The sequence below is a fragment of the Chamaea fasciata genome, unplaced genomic scaffold (assembly GCF_029207755.1).
Source record: "Chamaea fasciata isolate MVZ Bird 193981 ecotype frontalis unplaced genomic scaffold, bChaFas1.0.hap1 SCAF_1, whole genome shotgun sequence".
Lineage (NCBI taxonomy): Eukaryota > Metazoa > Chordata > Aves > Passeriformes > Sylviidae > Chamaea > Chamaea fasciata.
In genome coordinates this window covers 92,468,355-92,490,847 of record NW_027094086.1, presented here as the reverse complement: position 1 = coordinate 92,490,847, position 22,493 = coordinate 92,468,355, and the positions used below count along the sequence as shown (strand labels likewise).

Genomic DNA, 22,493 nt, shown 5'->3' with positions numbered 1-22,493 from the left:
GTACCTAACCAAGGAATATAAGCAGAGGACAGAAAGAAGAACAAATACACAGCTGTAAGAAAGACTGTAAGAAAGAGCAGGTGAGGAGAAACAAGTAAAAGGGATTTTAAAACAGCTATGAATTGTAATTCTGAGCAGGAATGAAGTGGAAAAGAAAATTGGTGTTAATGAAAGAACAGGAAGAAATGCACAGGGGAACAAGAGCACTCCTGGGAGACAGCAGAGCAGGCAGACAGAATCACAGAACTGGAAAAGAGAAAGGGAAAAAAGTATTTTTAACATAAACCTAACAAAATCATTGCTTAGATAAAAGGAATAGGACAGGCAGCATAAAGAGCAAATAATCAGACTCATAAAAGCCTACTTTGTTTTTGCTAGGCTGTTTTTTGGTTGGTTGGTTGGGTTTTTTCTGTGTCTTCCTTCATACATTCAAATTGTACTCCATTTCTCTGGCAGAAGTCCAAAAATTCAGTCAATGCCAGGAAAGAGGTGACCAAGACATTTTGCACTTTCAGCTGAAGTCAAACAGCTGCTTGTTTTGGGGCAAATCCTGACATTAATAAAGGACATTTTGATCTACCTGTCTCAACTGCAAGAAAATATTGCTTGTTATTCAGATTCCGTGTTAATAAATGTCACTGCTATCCAAAATGACCATATAAATGATACCAGGGTGCTTTCAAAGCAAGATGGAGAGATTCACAAATAATCAAAACACTCTGCAGGAGTCATTTCTGAACGTATGCTCACAAAAAATACAGCATATGACTCTGAAGCTCCAGATGCTTACAGGTAAGCATGGTATTTTATGCAGCACAGGAAGAGGGATTCTTTTATTTTGTTTTTAATAAACAGCACATGAACAAAAGAACAATACATGCACTGGAATTAGGAACAATCTAGTATGGTCTGGAGAAATCCAGACCAGGGACATGACTGGAAAGGCCAGCACAAAGCAAGCTCCGTCTGCAGCATTATGAGGCTTTGAAAACTTCAAGAAGCCAAAAGTGGGTCCCAAGGCTCCCGTCAATGCTCCACATTCACAGCTATTTTTCTACATCACCCAGAATTATGGAAGCACTATACTTCAAGAAGAAGCTGTTTCTCTTTCCATAGGTTAAGATAATGAGGCATTATTTTAAGAAATGGAAAAAAGCCCCTTTCCTGTGTTCGTCCTTAGCCACTGCATTTTATTTAAGGACATGTTATTCTGAAGTTAATAGCTCTGACAGTCAGCCAGGCCAAACAGTCATAAGCAGCAGTAATTCTTGAGCAGCTCTGAAGCTCAGTCTTAAATACCACTGGAGTCCTGTGTGCTGAGCTCTCCCTCCTCGTCAGGCTTATCCCGTGCTCTCACCACCATTACCCTTCTGTTTAAGAGCAAAGGGCTGAAGGGTAGAGGTTCAGGCTGTATGTAAAGCCTGAATTCAGTTTTCAGTCTATATTGTGGACTGGAATATGCTATTTCCTCTTAAAAAACCAAAACTGGTGAATCTGGAGTGCACTGAGCATGCTCCATGACAGGAAAGTGATCTTATTTATTCACTGGGGGGAAAAAATGGCATGCAGGTTTCTGCTGGTGTGCTACTGTAACATTTGGCACAATCTCATTGGAAGGATTGTGTCATGCTGACAGATTAATGAGCTCTAAGAGAAATGAACAGATAAATACAGAATAAGCAAGCGACCTGCACTGACAGAGTTACTGCAAGTAAAGGCTCTGTGTCTTGCCTGTATTTGTCTGTGCTCAGCAGACTCAACAGATGAGAAAACATAAATGGAACAAAGCCAGAATAAAACTTTACAGACAGAGATGATAATTTCATAAAAATTATGCTTCACCCCACCAATTAAACAGACTAAGTAGGAAATGCTGGTACCAATGCCTTGTGTTTATGATCTATTCCTGAATTGTGTTCTCCAAACAAAAATAATCTATTCTAAAGCCAAATAAGGAAATCTATAGTTCACAAAACGTTATAAAGTAGTTAAAATCAGGAGAATGATCTGATTACACCAGAAAATTGGAATAAACTATCAATCTCAAGACTATTGAGAAATAAGAAATAAAAGGAAAATGTTTTTTCAGAAAGAATGAGAAACAAAATTTCAATTCCCATGTCCAACTATTCAAAGACAACAAACCCAAAAGCATAAATCTCATAGCTCAAAAACTGTGGAAAAGCATGGATTACTTCTTATTTCAGTCAAACCTGTTTGCTCACCCATAAAATCAATATTTTTAAGGTGTTTTGGAAAAAAAAAATTAAAATGGAACAAAAAAGAATAATTATAGTCCTGAAGTGTTGCCTCTTCCATGGTTTTCCAAACATGCTGTGCAGCTGCAATTTGTTTGTGTTCCCTTCTCTCAGGACAGCTAACAAGCTTAAGAATTCTGGATTCCTGCGATGAACTGCTGGAGACAGCCACAACTGAAACCAGGCAGTACCAATGCAGGAGGCTGCCATGGTCATTCCCCTGGCACTGCCCATCCTTGCTCCCAGCAGCTGCCCATCCCACCCAGGAGGAGGCTGGGTTAGCCTCAACAGGGTGCTGCTCTCAACTTAAAAACAGCACTTTGGGTTTACAGCACTGAGCTGGGAGCAACTTAAATGGAGAAGCTTCACAGGGCTATTTTCCAGCTGAAAACAAAGTCTTCCCAAGGGAAGGGAAGGGCAAAGAACATCAGAATTTTACCATTTTGGTCACCTGAGTTTAGCTCTGCTCTGATCCTGAACTGACACAAGGCACGCAGTGAAGGCAGAGCTTACTGTAATGATGACAGCATGGAGAAGGTAACAGCAAGTATGCCAACCATGATCTTAACTAATTATTTATCCAACAAGATGAATGCAGGAAGGCAGAAGTTAGAGGCTACCACCAGTGAACACTGGTACGCACCATCAGCATCTCCCTGAAGTTTTAAGAATATTTGGATCCAGAGGTACAGAATCTATCATTTAGGTTTAAATGATATGAACTTTAAAACCGCAGAGTCCACCCCTAAACCATGTCCCTAAGTGCCACATCTACACAGCTTTTAAACATCTCCATGAACGTTCTTCTGATAAGCAAGTTTTGTGAGGAAGAAGCTCCTTCACATTCTGCGATCCTCAGTTTTTTAGTGCCTCTAGCAACAGAGGTATCTGACACTGGAGATTCGACCCTGTCACCTTTGCATTTGGTGGCATTAAACACAAAGGAAATGAGGTAAGTTCAAAGACTGAATTCAAGTAAGAGCAATGGACAATGAAGAAGTGTTGGCTTACATAAAGCAGCCTCCCACTCCTGCAGAGCTGCAGATACACATCTCTAAAATAATGAACGAAGGCAAAATAACAACTTACCACCACAGCCACAAGAGCCCTAAAATAGGAGCCTCAGCAGTAATTGTAACTAGACATTGGTTATTTCTTGGATTATTCAGTCAGAATATTTCTATTCCAGATTTCTTTCTGTTTATAGTCTATGCTCTAAGAGATCATTAACGTCACCAAGCTATTCTCTGTTTAGGTAGTAGCAGCAACTTCTTTCTCACTAACAGAATATACTGATAATTGAGAAATGAAAAATTCAGGCAAGATTGCCTCAGCAGCTCTTGGGTGCTTGGCAACTATTCTAACACACTTTTCCATAATACTATTACTATGATAGGATATTGTGATTCTAAAATAAACATGCAAAACATTCAACATAAGTATTACCATAAGACACAGCTGACAATCATTGTGAAGTTACTTGCTTTTGCTCAAAAATCTTGGGGGTGTGTTGTGCTATATGTGTACAGCAGGTGATGATGCAACAATACATAAAGCAAGTTAAAGGCAAAACATTGCAATGAAACCTTTGAGCCTGAGAATCTTTGAGTTGCATTTAATAGCAAATACTTCAATATTGCAAGAGATTATCCCAAAATTTTCAGCATACTTTGACAGCAATGGCAGATCACTCTTTCAAGGCTTCAGGGGGAAGGAAAAGAAAGAGGAGGGCTCATGAAATTTTGTTTAATTCTGTGCTGGCATTTTAAGTTCTAAGGCTATTAAATGGCAAGGTTGCAGGAAATTCACACTCTATGCTATCACAGAAATCAAGTTTAGCAGATCATGATATATTTGGCAACTGAAAATTCAGGATCCTTTGGGCTAAAAAAATGGGAGGAAGCAGTCACCCCTCCTTCCCATGTAATCAGGGGTATTCCCGGCATACCAGACAGCCAAGGCTTGGGGCATTTGCAAACAGCACTTACAGGTTTGTTGGCTGAAGTCAAAACATCTGGCTAGCAGATTATTTCTTTCTGTGTCTCCTATTTAAAATTTCTGGTGTCTTCCTTTTTTATGGGGACACAGACTGCAGAATGTTTATCTGAGAGGAATGCGAATTTGTTTTGTGAGGAGGGTTTTTAATGGATTTTATTTTAGGATTCGTTTGAGTCCTCTCTGGGCACCATTTTTTTTCTAGTTAGTTTCAAAAACAACATGGGTTTTGTTTGTTGGCTTTTGGAGAGAACTGGCTTTAAAATGATTGTGTAAGTATATTCTCTTCTCTAATCTGTGCCTTGTTGAGGGTCCTGCCTGAGGCTGTTGTAGTATTACAGTGGCTTTCAGGTTCCAGGGGCTGCACTAAGGCAGTCTATTAAGAATGTAGGCATAAGAGTAAGAAAAGGCAGGTGGGTTTTGCTATTAGGCCTAGGAACTAGTTTTAAGCCAAAGGTGTGTTTGAGCCAGAGAGTTATTACAATGTTTTCTGCTTTTAGTGTCTATATTTAATAAATAACGTCTCCCCAAGTAGTACAGACTTCCAGATTTCTAAATCTGTATCATCTAAGTGAACTCAAAGTTCCCAAGACCCAAAACAAAAATGGAAGTACACATCCAGCATTTCCTTGGTTTTACAATTAAATAAACTATGGAAAGTTAATCAGTGATCTCTATTTTGACCAAGCATCTCCAGGAAACATGGGACAGAACCACCAGTAAACCAAATGAATCTTCTCTATTTCACAGAGCAGAATCTCCTCTTGGCATTGTGAACCAAAAGAGAGAAGTTTGCCGTCACTTACGTGCAGGTAAAGACAAGAGTAAAATAGTTTCGGCAGTTGTGGAAGACAGTATCTAGTGGCAACATGACTACGTTTTTGACTACATTTTAAACACACAGCAGAACAATGCCTGTTATAAGGTGATGCTACCTACGGCTACTAAGATCTTGAGAAGGTGGAAGTCAAAACAATTCATTTTTGTCACTTTGTTCCTACTCTAACAGGTACTAAAAAGTACATGGGATAAAAGATGAATTGAAAGACAGCACTACCACATACTCAGGGACTTTATCAGAAGTCTCTTGGTATATGGGAGATTTTCTTACATACTTAAACACCTAGCATGGCAATCATATGAAGTAATTAAATGAGAAACTCAGCGTTCTCAAGCCTGTTATTTGTGGAGAAGAGTTCTTAAAATAAACTATTCTAGTACCATGTCACTGACCAAGCAAAAGTTTTCAGAAGGCATATAAAATGTAACACTTTTAACATGCCCACACATAAAATGGACCAACCCCTCCCCAGAGAGAGCATCCTGAAACCAGTGGTGCAGCCACTCCTCTGACAAAACCCTGCTAAAACCATATAGCCTCAGATCCTGCTTACAGCAAGATAAGTTGTTTGGGAAGAGCTGATTATCCTAGTGTGCAGGAGAAAATACAATCAGAAGAGAGGTCAGAGATTGTCACCACTCATCTGCATGCTTCATCTCTGCATTAAAATATATTAAAATATGATGGGCACTGCCTATGATATCATTCCCTAACCTTGTATATTGTCACTGCCATCTGTTTCTGGGTTTGAGAGGATTTTTTTTTCCCAGTTTTCAATTTCAGCATAACAACTTTCACAAACAATTCAATAAAACTGATATTTTTAAGTAAGATTTCACAAGAAAATACTATATGATACTCCCCCAAAATCCAGTGACAGTTCTTGAACTTCAGTCTCCTCCTCCTATCAATGTGATAATTTTGACTGAATAAGGCTTTCCAGTTTTCCTGGCCCAATTTCCACATTAATATAACTAAACTGTTTAAGACCCATGATTCTGTTACCCACATAAACAGGTTCTCATTCGTATTTCTCTTATTCACATATGCACAGAACCACAGACTATGCTGAGTTGGAAGGGACCCACAAGGATCATCAAGTCCAGCTCCTGGCCTTGCATAGCACCATCCCAAGAGTCACACCCATGTGCCTGACAATGTTGCCCAAACACTTCTTGAACTCTGCCAGGTTCGGTGCTGTGACCACTGCCCTGACGAGCCTGATTCAGTGGCCAACCACCCTTTTGCTGAACTTAAACAAGTGAAAATGATGGATTCTGATGAGATGTTAAAAAGCAGTGCCACGGAGAGGGCCCTGGGGGCAAAGTGAATCTGAGCCAGCAGTGCCCTGGCAGCCAGGATGGACAACTGTGTCCTGGGGTGCATCAGGCACAGCATGGCCTGTGGGGACAGGGAGGGGATTGCCCTGCTCTGCTCTGCAGTGGGGCAGCCTCACCTCAAGTAGTGGGGCAGTTTTTGGCACCACAGTATAAGAAAGACATTAAACTGTTAAAGGAGGGCCATGAGGATGGTGAAGGGCCTTGAGGGGAAGCCGTGAGAGGAGCAGCTGAGGGCACTTAGTCTGTCCAGCCTGGAGGAGACTGAGGAGAGACCTCATCACAGTCTGTGACTTCCTCATGAGGGGAAGAGGAGTGGCAGACATTGATCCCTTCTCTGTGGTGATCTGTGACAGGATCCAAGGGAATGGCCTGAAGTTGTGTCAGGGTGGGTTTAGGTTAGATATTTGGGAAAAAAAATGGTGTATGTGTTTAAATGTAGACTAAAAACCAAGGCTCACCGACTTTGATGTTTGGTTGTCCTCTCTCTGCCTGTTTGAGAAGGAGGAAAACAGATGACCTTTTTTCCCTGCTTTGCTCAACTCACTATTTTGTTTCACAATTCATTCAGTATAATGGCCAGTTGTGTTTGAAATTCATTCAGATAATCCTCCCAAATCCTTTGGATCTAGATGGTTTGAATCTGCTAATTTACATGGCAGGTCTAATTTATTTTTTTTTAATAGCATTCTTTAAGTCCTTTCCATGAGCAGCCAGGTTTTTGCATGACTGCCAGTCTCTCCCTTTCCTGGAGCCTGCACTCTCTCATCAGAAGCATTTTGAACTTGCCCTTTACTGGCACATGACACCCACAGCCACTGAACAGTACAGGATATATGAACTAACTGTTCACACACACACACAAGGTCCCTTTCTCACTTGCAATAGGACAATTAGTGACAAAACTTCTATTATCTCAAGGATGCAACTTTTCTCATTTATAAGCAATGAGCTGTGGAATAGTTTAAGCATTACTACTCTCCATGCCTACTGTGCTCACTTCAGAAAAAATACCATGGACATTATATTTTGATGTCTGATTTTACATATCTGCACTATGAACAGCTTATTATATAATAATGCAGTTACATTAAAACCAAGAGTTTTGAGTATTTTGCTGAATGATCCCCCAGCAGCAGCTGGTGATGCACAGAGAACATGTGGCTCTGGACAGCAGGCCCTGTGACAGACTAACCAAACATCTCGAAAGGGAAGCTTTCAGTTATCACAGTCCAAGTACATCATTTCTACTGGAAGGATATTGCAATCTGCAGATTAACCATGAATTAAATTTATATTAAAAAATGATATCCTGCATTTAATGTGCTAAATTAAAACAGATGTAATTAAAGCCTTTGAAAGTAATTTTGGCTGGTGCTTCATTTATATCTACCGCTAAAACAGACACTTTCTCAGGCATTTGTGCCAAATTTGACTAATTTTTCTGCTCTGTGTTTTAATTACTGTATATGCTTTCCTGCTGCAGTTAGAAATACCCATTACACACTTGAACAGCCAATGCTGTGAGAAGGCGTGTGCTTTTTTTTTAAGCCTAGTGGTATTTCAAATCGTTATGTGATAATGGCAAAGCTCACATATACTTCTGCTGCACACTGCTATAGAACTGTCTTTACACAGACACACCCCATGATGACCCACAGCTGACCTTGGCTGCAGCAGCACAGCACACCCGGAGCACCCTCACACATGCAAGAGAAGCTGCTCAGCATCGTGCTTGCTCCACGTTGGGCTGAAACACCACTGCACTTCTCCTGCCATGGCACCCAGGTTAACGCCAACTTCAACAAACATTTTCCTCTCAAAGAAGACGGATTTGTTTGGAGTTAAGATTCCTTGCACCCCCATCCCTCCTGTGCAAACACACAAAAGGCATTCCAGCCAAGAACTCAGTTCCTACAACCTAGTCCTGCACCAGCATCCCCAGGGAATCCCAGCCTCCTAAATATGGGTTGAATTTCAGGGTCTTAATAGAAGCTATTCCTTAAGTTCAAGAATCTGCGTCAGACAACAAGTTTCGGAGATCATCCCTTCTAGTGCAAGTTCAAGGTTTTAGTCCACTTGCAAAGTTAAACAGGAGGAATTTGAAGCGCAAAAAACTACTGCAATCCATTCTTTGTTTCACTTGGCTTAACTGCTGAGTTACCTCCCCAGGCAGCCAGCTACAAGCTGTTAGTGGAATTGGAGTTTTAGATAATTTGGTGAGATCTTCCTGCAAAAACAGCCTTGTTCTTCTCTCCTTGGCATATGTGAATAAGAGAAACCACATGATGAAGTCACTTCTGTATGTGTGTACCACATACTGTAGGTATGTGTGTACTTACACATTGTCTATGGTTAACACTGACAGATTAGTGAGCAAGTTCCCCCTGAATTAAACCAACGATGTCTGCACCAAATGCTTCCATGAGTCTACATTTCAAGAAAATGGGAACAGCTGCAAGCAGGAGAAGGCAGTAACAGCTGTCTTAAAGTGAATTATGTGGAAGGATTTGCAGATTAAAAAAAAATGAAGTGGATTTAGAGTAGCAATTTCTGAAATTTTCTCCACTCAGTTGTATAAGCAAAAATTTTAACTCATCACAGAGACATCAACACAACTGTTTTTTACACCTCTGTGGATTTGAAAAAGTAGAACTTGGCCAAATTTTTTTCTAAGAGGAAATATGCCTTTGTGTGTCGACTGGTAAAAATAAGACAAGCTATATATGTACAATGTTCATGTCCATTCTACCAATATTTACATAATAAGTATTCTCTTCATTTCAGTAAAATTCAAAACAACTATATGTGATAATGTAAATTATTTCCTTAATGTGGAGAATATACGAAGGACCTAATGCAATCTAGGTTTTGTCCTACAAAAGCGTCCAGATTCAGGTTGTATGGGGTTTTCTGTAATCTGATCCAGTGAAAGAAGATGCTGCCCATGGCAGGCAAGCTGCACTAAATGTCTCTTCTAAAACCAAACCATTCTGTGATTCCATAAACAAACAGAAGAATGCATCACTGTTCTCAGAGTAGCTGTTTCAAAATTACAGTGCTCCTTATGAACAGTGTCCACTACAAAAAAAAAAAAAAAAAAAAAAAAAAAAAAAAAAAAAAAAAAAGACAACATTTAATGCCATGTTAGGGGGATTTTTCAGTAAGAACCTCTAAATAGGGAAATAAGTGAGTGAACCAAAACAGGAAAGCTACTCAAAGCAAGTCAGAAATTATCAGACATTTTCCTAATGAACAATCACATGTACATTTGACCCACACTAAGCTTTACCACAAAAATCTCTACACCCCTGCTGTGGAGATTCAGGCATATCTAGGTCTAGATCCTGGCCTGGAGCATAAAACCAAGGGAGCACCCAGCCCTGTGCCAGGAGACCTGCACTGCAGGAAGGACTCGTGCACCCAAGTCCTGGAACTAGTTTCAGATACAGGACCTGGAGCATGGCCTTTTCCTTTATGGTGGCAGTGTTTACCTGCAATGATATTCAGTGTTCACTATTACAAGGCAGTGGAACTCGACAGTGATCCCCTTTGAAGAAACAAAAGCTTGCATGCTCTGTTTTTTACACCTTTTCCAAAGCTTCACAAAATTCTAGACTGCCAAAGCGTCAAAACCTCATTTTTTGCTTGTTTTCAGACTCTTCCTCAGGAAGTACAGTGTGTGAATCAAAACCTCTCTGCTTTGCCTGCTATTTGTGGATTTTTAATAGATCTTGGTGTAGTAAATACTCAACTTTTCCTTATGATAAAGGCTCTGTTTTGAAACATAGAATGCTCAAAACTTGCAATACAGTCCCCAAAGAAAAGAGGATGAAAGTTTTAGACTAGTATGCATTTGGAAAGCACTGAGTAGTCAGCACTTTCCATCTGTGATGTATCTTCCTATTTTTATTGTATTCATTCCATAGAAGAAACACCTACCTTCACTGCATTTCTCTCCCCTAGCTTATCAGCGCATGCCCTTGACCAAAGTACAAAAAAAACACCACTTACCAACACTCTGCAGGTGAAAAACTATTCCTCTGTATAAATTATACATCTTGGGAGCTCAACATTTCTTTCATGCTGAAAACCTATTCAAGTCTTCCCACATCTGTGGGATAAGTGGTTTGCTCCAGCCAGGGGGGCCGACAATTGCTGATATTTCAAGAAACCTAATCTCTTAATGTTTGGGATCAGACGAAGGGTACGGCCATAAAAGAGACAGCTTGAAACAGGCCTAATCTCCAGCATATCTGAATCCACAGATGGCAGAGACTCTGAGCTGCCACCAACATAGATTCGACTGACTGGAGTCTGCCTGCCCAAGGGTGGTCCAAGCGGAGCGATTCAATTGCACATGGAAATCTCTCACGCCGATATTTTCTGTCCTGGGCAAGTAAAGAAAGGATTGGTGCTGGCTTGAATCAAGCACGCACCACTTCCACCAGAGACAATATTCCTGCTCTGACCTTGCCTAAATTCCTACTCCTTCTTTTCCAGACTGGCAGTTTTCTTAGGTCTGCCATCTCATTGGTGACTCTGTGCCTGAAGATTTCGTGACCCGACAACCCCAGTGCTACCTTTCCGAGTTTACAGTCACTGACACATTGTTACTTTTTACAGAGACACTAAACATTTTCTCAGGCAAATGCAGTGCTGATCAGCGCTGGGACACACAGCAGAGGCTCAGCTTTTCCATCCAGCCCACTCCATACCATAATACATAAGGATACATACCCTTGTCTCTCCTCCAACAGAACAGTAAGCACTATACTCTTTCATTCCCTGTAAAACATGAGCATTTCCACCTCAGCTTAACTTGCCCCTACTGTGTGCTAATTGCAAACGTTCTAAAACAAGTTTAAACTTTCAAGTTGAATTTTCAGTTGACTGCAAACTAAGCCTATGAGTCAGCCCATGCACCCAAAGACAGTGATGTAGATGTGCAACACAGCCCTCCTGCAGAGGCCCCTGAAATAAGAAAAGAGACTGCCCTCACTGTCTGCAGAGCAGCAGTGTAACCAGAATTAAAAATTTCCAAGAAGGCTGATCTGAGGAGCTCAGAGCCCAAGAGAGGACCATCCTCCCTGGAACAGCACATCTGCAAAGCAGGATGTTTTCCAAGCTAAAAGCTGATGTGTTTTCCTGGTGAGGAAGCAGGAGGCGTAAGGATTATGGTTACTTTTGAGGGCCCTGGGAAGGTGGGAGAGGGAGGTCAGGCACATGGGCCACATTCACACAATTATCCAGGCACAAAGGAAAAACAAAGCTATTCTGATCCCTCCTTCAGCAGAACAGCAGCAGTGCTCAGCAAGTCATGAATTTACTGCGTGGGAGTTGTTTCAGCTCTCTCAGGGAGCTTTTTCTGCCTCTACTGCATATACTCTGGGTTATGTGTCTGGTGTGTCTTTCATTAACTTATAGAGCCCAAGTATAAGAGAAGGCATATGGGAGCTGGGGAAGTGACAAAGCAAAGCTGATTTCCAGAATGGCATTTCAAGAGTTAAACTGAACTTTTCAAAAGTACTCATCACCATAGACTATTTAATAATAAATTAGCTGAAAGGGGGGAAAGAAGTGAGTTAAGGCTATCACTCCCCATTTAACTTGATTTAACAGGTTAAAGGTCAGTTTTTAAATACCCCAAGACAGAAAGATTTTTGTTACAAAAGTTTCAAACACCAGAGCCCATTCTGCCTGGCTGAATACTTACACCTATAATTAAAGCCTCGATTACAAGGGAAAAAGCAATACAGAAACCACTGAACAGAAAGTGAACATGATAAAATTAGTTCCATGCTCTTTTTAGAAATCCCCTCTAAATATCCCACAGCTGGCTAAAGAACCAACACCTAGCTGTACACGTGAAAGAACACGTCCATCCAAGTGCAGTGTTTAGACAGAAAAGGGCCAAAAACGTCAAAACAATGAATTTTTGTATTTACTAATGACTGAGTTTTCATTTTAATATCTGTGCTAGAAATATATGCTTACTGTCCAAAAATTTGTCATTTAAGAATGCAACTGAAAGTATAAGCCCAAAGACAACACAGGAGAGAGCAGACCTAAACCAGCAGCTTTAATGAGACTGAAATGACATGGAAATCCTCACCACAGACATAGAAGTTTCTAATTTTCAAGGAGGTTTTATTACTTTATTTCACCTTCTTTCACATTGACTGTCACATACCCACAACATCTGCAGTGGTTCTCACTACCTGCTGCCAATACCAAAGGATGCATTAATCTTCCTCATTAGGACCATAAAGGCAGCTTTAAGGACAAGGCTGTATTTTAACTGTTGAATCTGAAATTTATACTACTGTACCTCTACCAAGCAATTCCACTTTAATAATTTGCCACATGTTAGGATGCCTGAAAGAATTCAGAATCCAAGATTGTCATCAAAAAAACAGCAGGTTGGACCAAAATCTGGTTACTGATTTATAGAAAACAATTCCTCCTATTCTGAAGACAAACTAGAGACACAGAGAAGTTTTCCTTAAAGTTCTGGTATTAGACTCTGATTTTTATGACAAATCAATGCAATTTTAAGAGAGTTGTTTCACACTGTGGTGCAGAAGATACATTTTGATTAGTTTTTAAGGTGAAAGTGGTTGTGATAGAACTTTTGTACTTATTGACCAAATCTAAATCTCGAGACCTTCAAATCTTAAAAAAGCATAGTACTATTCTCCAACAAGGACTAAGTATTCTCTGGCAACATGAAAAGTTGAGCTTAGGCCATGGGGCACCTTACTTTTACCTAGCAGCTTTATGCTTTATTTTCCCCTTACTTTTACCTAGTGCTGCTGAAGCAGTGGCTGAACAGCACTCCTGAGCTCCTGCTGCAAGGGACCAGCTTGCAGGTGACCAGTGTAAGTTTATAGTAAGAACTGAACAAAATTTCTACAGTACTCTAGAAGATCAGAGAGTTGTGATATCACGCAGGAGGTTCAGAGTTCGGGAATCCACTCAAAACATAAGTTAGAGGGCAGGAGAACCTCTTGCCAGGCCCTCTGGCAGTTCAGTTCTCACCTTCTCTCTGCTGCTGCCCTGCAGCCCATAGAGCGGGGCACTTGTCTGCATCACTCGGAATACTCAACCATTCAGCAACAGAAACACAGATGATTCATGAATGAACATGAAGTGATATTTCCCATGGAAAACAAGAGGCTATGAGAAGCCAATTCTAGAAATGAAAAGTTTCATATATTTCTTTTTAGACATACTCACAATGACTGTCCTTGGCAAAAACCCCAGTCTTTAAGGCAAAGCGAGCCTGTGACCAAGCCAAAAGGCAAGCACATGGCATTATTATACTTGAAACATATCATGAGTCAAGAAGTCAAACCCCATAATTTGCTGTTTAGCAACATCACCACCATGACCAGTAGCCTTTACATAAGTTAATAAATAGACATGATATTAGCCTTAAAGGAAATCTCTTGACAATTTATTTCCACCATTTCCATCCCAGGTTTAAATTCCATCCTCTAACACATTTGGGTTCTGATTTAAACTACTACAGACGACAGCTTGAGTAGAGCTGATCAAAAAGTTTATTTAAGATTTGTGTTAAACAAACAATTTTCTTGTGAGAAAAGTTTCTGAAAACCGGAGCATTTTCAACCTGAGCTGTGGGACAGGAGGAATGCCCCAGAGGGCTCCCATTGCACAGCACTTGCCGAATTTCCAAAGTCCTGTCTCGTCAGGGTCACGGCAAACAGTGAGAAACAGATCTGCTCTATCACCAAGAACTACTTCTCCATTCAGCTAATCATTGATTAGGCAAAATAACTGCATGTTATAATTGTGACAGAGTGTAATGACTGTGCATGATGGAGAGAAGAGAAAGTTCAAGACCCAAAGTTAGATACCTAAGTTCCCACTCTCACATATTCTCCTAAGATTCAAAAAGTACTTTTGATGATTTTCACCTTATTTTTAACACCTGCACTATCTGAGCTGTTCCGAGTTTTAATGTAATAGCTAGAATGTATTTTGCTGCTACTTTCTGCTCAATGAAACGCCCAAGCCATATTCATCCAATACCACAGAGAAAAGAGAAACAAAGAAGAAAAGGGAAGAAAGGTCACTGTCAGGCCAAGATCAAGTCTGGAAAATTTCAACTTGAGACACGAGCATTTCAGGAAGTTTAAGCAACTGAAACAATAAAGGAATTATAATTAAAACACTGCAAGAATTTTAACTACAGCTCTTTCCACAATAACCAAGTATTACTTAATGTATTTCAGAAGCATTCAAGAACTCTTCTTAACATGAATGATCCGTGCTTTCAAGATCATTCCCAAGCTACTTGGAAAAGCAGAAGAAAGGGATGATTGGGACTGGCCACAGCTGCAGCTGATGGAGATTAGAACAGCTCCCTCACTTTCATTTACACCAGTGAGTCACAGGAAAAGCAACAAAAAAGAAACAAACCAAAACTTGTAACAGCTGATCTAGTTTACTTCTCCATTGCTTCCCCTCCAGAACAGGAGTGGCATCTGCCAGCCTCTCACCAGAGCAGCTAATAGAAATGTGGCCTGTTCTGATGCCTCCTGCATTTCTCCAGATGAAGAGAACTGGATGTGCAAATCCCAAGTTCAGTGGTTTTGTTCCCACCTCCTCTGAGCACATTCCCATCATGTCCTTGCCCTGCTCCTCCCAGGAAGGCCGTGAATGGAATGAAGCCTAATCAAAATTATCCCTGTCTCTCCAGAACAGATTTGTAATTGTGAACAGAATAAATGCACCTTTATTTTACCCTTCACAGCTCCAAATACAGAATCTAGAAAGGCATCCTATAATTGCTGAATTCCTGTTGAGAGTAATCCTAGAATGCTCATTTTTCCAAATAGTGCTCTGCTAAAAACTTCAGACATCAAAGAAAATTCCACGTGCCACTTCAGGCATTTAACTGTCTACACCTGCTTAAAAAAAAAACAAAAAAAAAAAAAAAACACAACCAATGCTTCAAATACATTCTACTTGACTGCAATTAACAAGCGTTTGCAAAGGGCAGTACATCGAGTTTCTAATGCAATGTGCTAGAGGCACTGCCACCAGCATCTTCAGTACTTTCCAAACACTGTGATACTGTGTTTCAGTCAGAAACTAGGTCATAAACTTCTCTATTGGAAAACGTTTATAGCTGTTTGGACAGGATTATTCTGTTCAAGAGGTTATAATAATAAAGGAAGCTTGCAAGCATACATTTTCCAAACTCTTGGTAGGTCAATGCCAGTTTGGGAAATTGGCTCGTTTTTTATCCTTGTTTGGCTCCTCCAATCTCAATTTCTTGTTTGTTTTGACCTTTTTCTGGACAAAAATAAATCTTACAGTTTCATCTAATTAACAGGAGGGAGACTATAGAAAAAAATCTCTCATTTATTCCAGTTCCAGAATCAGTTTTACAAAAACATTGTCAGAGTTTCAAGGAGCATTCAGATATTGAGTCCTGCCAAAGTTTACAATCTAGTTATATCCTGCTACAGAAAAAAAAAAAAGAAAAGAAAAGAATATTAAAATAAAAAAAACAACCCTGCTCTGTTTTTACAATTTTATATAGATCTCTGGCAAGAAACAATCCACCTCCACATATTCACATGCATCCAGAGGATCTGTGGATAAGCCTTATTCTCCTTAGTGTAATCAAATTGTCGAATTCACTTTCTCCATTTCCAAACTCTCTCAACACATTTTTCTCAGCCACTCCTTTCTGTACAGGAAAACAAAGCAAATTTGACCTCCTCCCCATCATATCTTCCTTTTGAAGCCTTAAAACAACAAGCAAACAGTTCACCCACTGTCCTAGTATTGCAAAGCTTTCTTATTTGAGGTTCCTTCTTTTAGGTCTCCATTAAATGGAGAAAACCTGGTCATTTTATACCACAAGCAAGTTCACAGTCCATCAGCCTCACAAAAGGGATTAAGGGGAAAACCTCTGCCCGTTTTCTGGGGACTTGAGGAACAAGGTGCCCAAGAGTTACCTCTAAGTGAGCAAGTTTCCTCTGGCTTCAAAGTCTTTTACATGTTTTTCCATGAGTCATCAGAATGCACACAGTAGAGTCATCCTCAAGTGAAATAGCCTTAAATGATATGCTACATCCAATTTTCCCGGTATCTCACAAGGATTTAGCCTCAAATATAGACACAGAAGGGAAAATAAAAGCACTTGGGGCAGAAAAAAAATTTACAACATTCCTCTGGTTCTGTAATCACTTATGAAGTCCAAGATCTCCACTGTTTTTAACAAAAACAAAAATCAAGAGCAAAAATAAACCAAACTTCTATCCATCTGCATAATTCTGTCTCCCAAATATTCTCTGCCAAGAAGGAGAATCAGTATAATTAAATTATTCTCCTTCAACTGGCTCTAAGATTTTAGCTAAAAGCTGTTTTAGTTTCTGCTTGCTTTTACAGAATTCGAAATGCCTTTACACTGATAAGTGTCATATTCTGAATTCTGTAGTTAACACATTCACAGTCTCAAATTTTACGTTTTCAGACTGAAGAGGCCCACCTTCAGCCTTTTCCAGTTCAGCAATCCTATCAAAATAGTTAACATCACATATATTGCATAGCGTTTTTCTGAGACTCCATCTAAGCAAGTCAGGTAGATTTATGCAATATTCACACTTCCTTCCATAGCCTCAACACATCAGGTGCAGTATGTACAGTCAGGTATTCAGTGCAATGATTTTGCTGCAAAGGCATCATTGGGCCATTCCTTTTTTTTCATTCTTTTAGTCCATCTAAAGTTTCCGTGAACCCAAAAGCAATGTTTTAAATCTGCAAAAGAAAAACAATAAGAAAAAATATAGTTCAGTTCTGATTAATAGTCCTATATTTTAATGTCTTGCTGGGAGGCTCAACCCACTGAGTATGTATCCCCAGGATATTTTAAATTTATGGTAGTTTCTTCCACACAATCTTGAATCCTGTCAGGAAAAAAAAATGGCAGGATGACTGCTTAACAGATGACATAGCATCTTCTCTGTTGCTTTCTGTAACTCAAGGAGGTACAGAACATAAACCTCAAATTACTACTAAATTAATGGGAAATAACTAAAAGGTGAAAGCAAGACAGGTCTGAGCAGCTGCCTCAAACCTATTCATTAGGAAGGCACAAGCAGTGGGAGGGCCACAGGAGGCCTGCAGATTCATTTCACTTCAAGGAGATTCTAGTTTATCTGCTTTTTAAACTCTCTTTAAAGCTTTGCACCCATCATCCTTTTCTACCACCCCACTGGAGCAGAAAAGGCTCAGCTCAGCTCCCGAGTCTCCTGGCATATCAACCCAGTCCCCACGTTAAATGAAATTAGCAAGTAGGAGGTACAAAACTAACTTCAGGAACTACTTGCTTCCTCCCTCCCAGAATTCAGCTGGGGTATCTGGAACTGTACAAAGGGGCAAAGCCTCAAAGACCACCTAAGATCAAAAACATCATCTCACAAATCCACAGAAAGGGAAAGCATAGCCAAGACTACTCAACAAAGAAGACAGCACAGACTATGCAGCATGAGAGGTTGATCTGGGAGCAATCACATACTCCACTCTCCTCTCTCAGCACCAGCTGTCAGTCATTCCATGGGACAAGAGGCTGCTACACCTTCCCTAAATCTCTAGCCTAACCTGGTCCTTGATCCACAGAGGCTGACATTTTGATGTCTTTTCTACATTTTTTCTTTTTCATCCTGCTAGCTGGAGAATAAAGTAAACTCCAGGGTAATTGGGCAATTCCTTTGTATATTTTGTGTTCTTGCCTGAAGACAATTCTTTAACACTGTACCTACACATCTGGCTCCAACCTGAACACAACACTCCACCATGTTTGTCTTCACAAAGCTCTCACAAAGGAATAAGAGAAGAGGGCAGTAGAAGCCCAAAGATACTGAAGCCCACATGTGACTTAAAACAGCACTTACATATAAGCCCAAGCCTTTCACTGTAGCCAAAATGTGCATTCAGCAGTACCCAGCTTCACTTTGGAGCACTGGCTCCTGGCAGCTCTACACTGCCAGCACAATAAGGTTATCCTCAGGCACACAGAAAGCATATATAGCCCTGATATAGCCCATATATAGCTCTGATATAGCCCTGGGTATAACAGAGTTGTGAAAAAAAAAGTACACTGGACACACTATTTTCTCTACCAGAAATGCAAGCATATGGATATGTAGCCACTTAGTTCCCACTGATATGGAAACTAAAGATTTTGTCCATGTTTTCCCAGGAAGTCTGTAGCACAGCAAGCATTAAAATCAATACCAACTTTTATTTGCCTTTGTGCAGGCTTTAACAACTTGCATTAACCACCAAGGATACCAAAAACTTGACAACTGTATCCTGAATTGGTACAGCCTTAAAGAACAAGTTAAGTTACCTACACCACTCAAGAAATTCTGAAATTATTCTCATACTCAGACCTATAGTTGTGACCACCAATGTAAAATAAAATTCTTATGGAAATTTTTATAGTAGCAAGGGTAAAGACTGTAACAGAGCAGCAGCATCTGTTACCGGGGTTACCAAATCTAGAAGGAAAACAAAAAACCTGCTGACACTGATCTACAGAGAGATATATGTAAACATTCATGTAGACAAGAGATTTATATTTCATATTCAGTGAATTTTAGTGGTGTAATGCTGCTACTATTGAAGCTGAACCAAAATAATCTGAGGAAGGTTAATGAACAGCCACACCAAACGGCATATATCTGATTTCTTACCTGAAGTGTGTTCTGCTCATCCATCCATCATTACTGCTGTCCCAGGGCAATGCTCCAGCAACCACATAAAAAGATCTGGTAAACTCCTAAGTGTTTAAAAATAAAGAGCATGTTACACAATGTAAAAGCCACCAAATCCATTGCAAATAAAACAATAATACTTCAAAATTCAGTGTGGCATTCAATTTGCGAGGAATTTTTTCTAGTTCCAATGATTTAGACTTTCTCCAGGCATTCAAAGTTGTGATACGTTCTGCTGAGGCAGAATCAGAACCACAAGTAACATAATTACTAACAAGACTAATAATAGATCAAAAAATCAACATGACATGTAAAAATAGAAGAATCAAAAGAGAAACAGTAATCCACAGTTTGTTTGATGATTTGGCACCTATGCTACATCTACATGTTCATTTGCTGATATTAATTCACAGTAGTCGTGGAGAAGTTTTTCAGTTCTCACAGAAAAAGAAATTACATTTCCAAATTATGGTTGCATTTTATAGAAAGAATTACTTACGTTGAATGTGAAATACACCTTTCCTTAATATTTTTCCTTTCTTTTCAGTTGGAAAGCTCTGTGTTCAAGTGTCCAGTTACAAAGAATACTTTAAAATTCTGGACACAGCTATGTGTAGTGCTGCATTTTGACTTTAGAGTCACAACATGAATACATTAAAAAGCTCTGCAACTTACATCAATTAAATGGTATCTCTGCAAAGTCTTTTTATAAGTCAAATACTGAATTGGAAAAAATGTGTACTGCTGGTGTTACATCCATCTGCTTGGGTAATAGAGTAACGATGCAGTCAGGAAAGTAACCTTTCAGATTTCACATACTGCAGTTAACTCCCATGTCTGCAAGCATAGCACCATGAACTTTGTGGACAAAACATGCTTTCTAGGGCACAGGAAAAGTCCTTCTTCATAACAGCACACAGATGGGTCTGTTCTTACAAAGGACAGCATATTTTATTGTGAACTACATCTACAACCCACATCTCCTTCCTGTTGCACATTATAAAACTATCTTCATCAGATCTAAGGTACACAATGCAATCTCCACATAGGTCCCACTCAATTTCCAGCAGTCTGCTGTACATGGAAGAACATTCTGATTTCTGCTGCTTCAATGCAGTTGCTTCTCATGGATAGTCCAGCTGCCTACTCCAGTAAGTGAGGCTTAGCAAAGCAGAACTCAGGACAGGGCTACAACCGTGTTTGCCTGTATTTCATTTACAAAGAGATGAAGCTTATAAAATCCACAAGCAGATACCCATCTCATCATCTACAAAACATGAAATGTTTTATCTAATATTAACTTTTCTATTTTATGTCTTTTCACATCACTCCAATTTTACACAACTGTCTAAAAGCCTAGAGAACCTCACACCCAGTTATGCAGCAGAGGCTTCAGTGTACCTCTGTGTTTAGAAATAACTTAAAATACAGCAGGATCAGGTAATATTCATATTTCATTAGTGACTCCTCTCACATTTGTTCTGTTTACAAATCAAATCAATAAATCAATCAGGTAGATGTAAGTTAGCCTTATGAAGAAAGCATCTCATAAACTTGGTGTACATTCAAGCTACACATAGTGGTGGGAGACCCTGAATTACAGTTCCCTATTCATGTTTAAATACTGCTAGTGTGAATTCAACAATGAGCCAATGAAGACCTAACATATACAGAGACACCTGACAGCTGTATCATTACCTGCAATGGCTTTGATCTGTAATTCTCATCTTACAACTCTAAAGTTCTGAAAATCCAGCCAAAACATCAGCCAACTTTTCCCACAAAACGTACTATTAAAACTCCAGTCTCGTCCAACAGAATCTCTGCAATTTCTGCAAGGAGAGCCAGCATCATTGAAGAATGTAGGAAAAACAGGAGCATCTCTAAAGCACAAGCTGCTTACCTGGACATAAGCCATTAAAAAAAATAAAATTGTTGATAGAAGAGCATACCTCATTTATTTAACTGCAGTTCCTAACTTTAGAGGATAATTGCCACTTGTATTAAACAAGACACCAGCAAAAACATTTGGTTCAAAGAGTGTTGGAGCAAGGGTACAGAGAAGAACAAAAGTTCATGTGCAATTGCACTCAGACTGTGGCTCCTAGGCTATCCTTGTGGACTGTTGGTAGTCTCTACATTTTCAGAAGGTGCTCCACAAAATAATCATGAAGAGGGGAAAAAACGAAAAACACATTCCTGAGTGTGCAAGCAAGAAAACTGGAGAGAAATAAAAAGAGTAGGTCACCAGTCAAAGTTGAGTGTGACTCATCTGGTCACAAATGGGAAACATTGTTGAAACAAAGCACAATGTTATTCATACATTTTTCTTTTCTCTGAAAAAAGAAAAAAGTATTAGGTTACCTACTGACGAAAGACAGATCGATGAATACTTTTAAAAGTTATATTTCTTTGAAAATATAAAGTGGGTGCATAAAAATGCCTCATACGGGCAAAATCTTTGAAGTAAAAAAAGGAACACAAAAGCACAAGACAGAATCCAAAATGTTTTCCAGCTCTATGTTCTAAGTGTGGGCCCAAGCAGAACCTCAGCCCATTTTTGGGGAGATCAGCCTTCATACCTTGGCTTCAACATCAGGAGCGCCCAGCAGGTAACCCAGATGGGCACTGTGGCATTTTTTAGACAGGGGCTCATGATGGTCACCAACCTACCAACCAGAACTTGTTCACAACCTCCAAAGCCCAAATGAAGCAAAAGACAAAGCTAATATCAAGATTTAACCTTTAAAATTAGACAACTTTCATCTGTTTGATTTCATAAGGCAATCAGGGCAGTCACATTAGTCAATTTTAATTACCTGACTTCCTTCCAAAGGAAATGGATACAAGTATTGCTTTGTCTACTCAGTCAATAGTGCTGCCTGAGGCTGGAAGTCCTAAAATGCTGGGGGGAGAGTCAAGATCACTAGGATCAAAATCCTTCCACCCTCTCCTTGCATCTCCATCAGAGACAGGAGAGCCCTGAAGGATCAGACCATTGCCCTGAGCAGTGGTGTCACCCTTTACACCACTTGCTTGAGTGAAAAGCAGCTGTACCACAGTCATCAACAGCCAACTGAGATATTACTGAGTGAGGAAGCCCCTGCCAGCAGCCCCTCTGCTCTCCCCCATTCCTGAGCAGAGGTGCCACTTGGAGATGAGACAATGAGGTCCTGGACATGAAACTGAAGAGAGTTGCTCACCCTAGAAATCCCCTTTTTCTGCCAGAAATCATTAACAGCTGTTTGTGCTAGCCATGGAAGTCAGTCATGCTCTTCTAGAGCAATCAGATGTATCCTGT

General features: G+C 39.9%; 1 long non-coding RNA gene across 4 annotated transcripts in view; it reads right to left on the bottom strand.

The window, feature by feature from the left end:
* The window catches only part of LOC136293066 (uncharacterized), a 134,195-nt gene that overhangs the window by 34,132 nt on the left and 77,570 nt on the right, over positions 1–22,493 (bottom strand). For all 4 annotated transcript variants that reach the window (XR_010722074.1, XR_010722076.1, XR_010722077.1 and 1 more), the window contains one exon: positions 19,172–19,257. This is a non-coding gene — a long non-coding RNA (uncharacterized lncRNA). The remainder of the gene's footprint in view (positions 1–19,171; positions 19,258–22,493) is intronic.